This window comes from Entelurus aequoreus, linkage group LG19, assembly GCF_033978785.1.
Source record: "Entelurus aequoreus isolate RoL-2023_Sb linkage group LG19, RoL_Eaeq_v1.1, whole genome shotgun sequence".
Taxonomy (NCBI): Eukaryota; Metazoa; Chordata; class Actinopteri; order Syngnathiformes; family Syngnathidae; genus Entelurus; species Entelurus aequoreus.
The window spans coordinates 40,309,389-40,313,627 of record NC_084749.1 but is presented as its reverse complement, the minus strand read 5'-3'; positions in this window follow the sequence as shown (position 1 = coordinate 40,313,627).

The window sequence follows — 4,239 nt, the reverse complement described above, 5'->3', positions numbered from 1 at the left end:
CTGGGTTGACTTCCTCCGTCTCTGGGCCGTCGACCGCACCGATGATCGTGGTGAAGTCCTCCGTCGCGCCGTCGATCGCTGGAACGCAGGTGAGCACGGGTGGTGATTAGCAGATGAGGGCTGGCGTTGGTGGAGAGCTAATGTTTTTAGCATAGCTCTGTCGAGGTCCTGTAGCTAAGTTAGCTTCAATGGCGTCGTTAGCAACAGCATTGCTAGGCTTCGCCAGGCGGGACAGCATTAATCGTGTGGTTACAGGTTCAGGGTTTAGTTCAGTGTCTCCTGATAGTAGAAGTAATAGTAGTATTGTTGATCTTCGGTCTATCCTTCCAGTCAGGGGCATGTTTCTTCTGTTTCTATCCGCAGTTAAGCACGATGCTATCACGTTAGCTCCGAAGCTAAAGTGCTTCGCCGATGTATTGTCGTGGAGATAAAAGTAACTGTGAATGTCCATTTCGCGTTCTCGACTCTCATTTTCAAGAGGATATAGTATCCGAGGTGGTTTAAAATACAAATCCGTGATCCACAATAGAAAAAGGAGAGAGTGTGGAATCCAATGAGCCCTTGTACCTAAGTTACAATCAGAGCGAAAAAAGATACATCCTGGCGTCCTGCACTGCACTCTAATCCGTCACTCTCACTTTCCTCATCCACAAATCTTTCATCCTCGCTCAAATTAATGGGGTAATCGTCGCTTTCTCGGTCCAAATCGCTCTCGCTGCTGGTGTAAACAATGTGCAGATGTGAGGAGCTCTTCAACCTGTGACGTCACACTACTTCCGGTACAGGCAAGGCTTTTTTTATCATCGACCAAAAGTTGCAACTTTATCGTCGATGTTCTCTACTAAATCCTTTCAGCAAAAATATGGCAATATCGCGAAATGATCAAGTATGACACATAGAATGGATCTGCTATCCCCGTTTGATTAAGAAAATGTCATTTCAGTAGGCCTTTAAATAAAACATGGTGCTTTTAGTTCTTGCTTTCTCTTGCCAGTCATCCGAAATTAGACCTAAATACAAGGATTTTGTGTCCATTACATTCTGATTGTTTGTGGTAGGGGCAGCACGGTGGTACAGGGGTTAATGCATGTGTCTCACAATACGAAGGTCCTGAGTTCACTCCCGGGCTCGGGATCTTTCTGTGTGGAGTTTGCATGTTCTCCCCGTGACTGCGTGGGTTCCCTCCGGGTCCTCCGGCTTCCTCCCACCTCTAAAGACCAATGCACCCGCGGATAGGCTGATTGGGAACACTTAATTGGCCCTAGTGTGTGAATGTTGTCTGTCTATCTGTGTTGGCCCTGCGAATGCAGCTGAGATAGGCTCCAGCACCCCTTGCTACTACGAAAGGGATAAGCGGTAGGAAATGGATGGATGTTTGTGGTAGCAGGAATGTCCACGGTTTCCTCTGGGATGAGAGAAGTGTATTCAAAAATCACACACATGCGTGGCTGTGGGCAACCTAAACTTTAAATGGTCTTTTGAGTCTTTCTCTAGATTCTCAATAGGGCGGACCATCGATTCGGTGGTCCTAGCCGTCCAATTAACAATGCCTTTTCCTACACCTGCTCACTGAAGCACTGCGTACATGTCTGCCGTTTCACTCCGGGCCAGGAAGCAATCAAAGTCGATGCCCCGCTACAGCTCAAACCTGAGCCTAAAGAAGCCGTGGTGGCATTTAATGTGAGAACGTGCGTTTTAGGGTGCACTTGTTCAAATTTCTTGGTCTGTGTAGTTATGATTGACCTGCTTGCTTATGATTAACAGTAATAGGTTAACTTTTTTTAAGATGACTGTCCTTGTTCTTTCATCCGTTTCATCGTTATGGCCCACTCACTACTCAGTGGCCTAGTGGTTAGAGTGTCCGCCCTGAGATCGGTATGTTGTGAGTTCAAACCCCGGCCGAGTCATACCAAAGACTATAAAAACAGGACCCATTGGCACTCAGTATCAAGGGTTGGAATTGGGGGTTAAATCACCAAAAAATATTCCCGGGCGCGGCCACTGCTCCTCTCACCTCCCAGAGGACAAATTTTACCACACCTAGTGTGTGTGTGACAATCATTGGTACTTTAACTATAGACCCACGATAACATAAGCAACGGTAAAGCCAATGTGAGCCTTGCAAGACCACATAGGCAGCAGGATATAGCGGACAGCATCAGGGTTACACTAAAACTGCCTGAAATAATGTTTAGTGTTCCCATACAGTATGTTTCCATTGCATTTGGGATACAGATAAGTTGTTGTAATGGTTTAATTTGACAGGAAAATAAAGCATAATTTGTTAGATTTGTTGAAATCTTGTGCTTTTTTGGAGTCTGGGTTGCAAAAAAAAATTCAAGAGGGCACCCACACCTACAGTCAGAAATGTATGAGACACAAAAAGGAATGCAATTAAATTTGTAATAAATACATGAATAAATAATAATAATTACCGTTTTTTTTCGGACCATAGGGCGCATTAAAGGAGTCATATTATTAAATTATTTTTTTTCTAAAACACTTCCTTGTGGTCTACATAATATGTAATGGTGGTTCTTTGGTCAAAATTTTGCATTGATTATGTTTTACAGTTTATCTTCAAGCCGCTCTCTGAAAGTCACTACAGGATGCGCCATTCTGTGGGCGGTCTTATTTACGTGGCTCACCTTCGGCAGCGTCTTCTCCCCGTCATCTTTGTTGTAGCGGTGTAGCGTGCAAAGACGGGAGTGGAAGAAGTGTCAAAAGATGGAGCTAACTGTTTTAATGACATCCAGACTTTACTTAAATCAATAACAGAGCAGCATCTCCTCATCCGGAAACAACAACAAGGCCAGATATGTGTCCCGTGAAAAACTAATAACTAAAGTTCCTTGGGTGAATAATGTAAACTCACTACACCGGTATGTTTTAGCGCTTACATGGCAAGTTTACTGACAGATATAAGTAAGAACTTTACACTACTTTATATTAGAAATGGCAACAGCGGAGGATGAATGTCACATAACAAGAAGATAGAGGAAAAAGGAGAAGCTTATCGACTATGGTGTCGACATGGACTACAAAGGCGGACGTGCGCAATTTTTCAGGATTCATGCAGATCCCAAATACAGATCAGCAGGTACCAGAAGGTAAGAAAAGTTGCTTTTGCATAATATTGCGAAACAAAACGGCAGATACTATGTCTTACCTTATACACACACCATAATAACACTCGTATGTTGAAGCACATCAAACGGTGCAGCCTACACTTATCTCTTATGTTTTAATGCCATCTACTGGTCACACTTATCATTACACCATGTACCAAATAAAAATTGCTTCAAGGTGGGTAAGCTCAACTAAACATATTCCCTACACTAGGCGCACCGGATTATAAGGCGCACTCCCGATGAATGGTCTATTTTTTATATTTTTTTCATATATTAGGCGCAGCGGATTATAGGGCGCATTAAAGGAGTCATATTATTATGATTTTTTTCTACATTTAAAACACTTCCTCGTGGTCTACATTACAAGTGATGGTGGTTCTTTGGTCAAAATGTTGCATGGATTATGTTTTACAGATCATCTTCAAGCCGCTTTCTGACAGTCTCTTCAGGATGCGCCGTTTTGTGGGCGGTCTTATTTACGTGGCTCACCTTTGGCAGCGTCTTCTCCCCGTCATCTTTGTTGTAGCGGTGTAGCGTGCAAGGACGGGTGTGGAAGAAGTGTCAAAAGATGGCGCTAACTGTTTTAGTGACATTCAGACTTTACTTCAATAAATAACGGAGCAGCAACTCCTCATCCGGAATCAACAACAAGGCCGGAAATATTTCCCGTGAAAAACCGTCGACCGGAACTCTAATAACTAAAGTTCCTTGGGTGAATAATGTAAACTCACTACACCGGTATGTTTTAGCGCTTTCATGGCGAGTTTACTGACAGATATAAGTAAGAACTTTACACTACTTCATATTAGAAATGGCAACAGCGGAGGATGAATGTCGCATAACAAGAAGATAGAGAAAAAGAAGAAGCTTATCGACTACGGCGTCGGCATGGACACGCGCAATTTTTCAGGATTTACGCAGATCCCAAATACAGATTAGCAGATACCAGAAGTTAAGAAAAGTTGCTTTTGCATAATATTGCAAAACAAAACGCCAGATAATATGTCTTACCTTATACACACACCATAATAATACTCGTATGTTGAAGCACAGTACAATCCACCAAGCGGTGCAGCTTCATAGCTTATCAAAGTTGTACTAAAACATT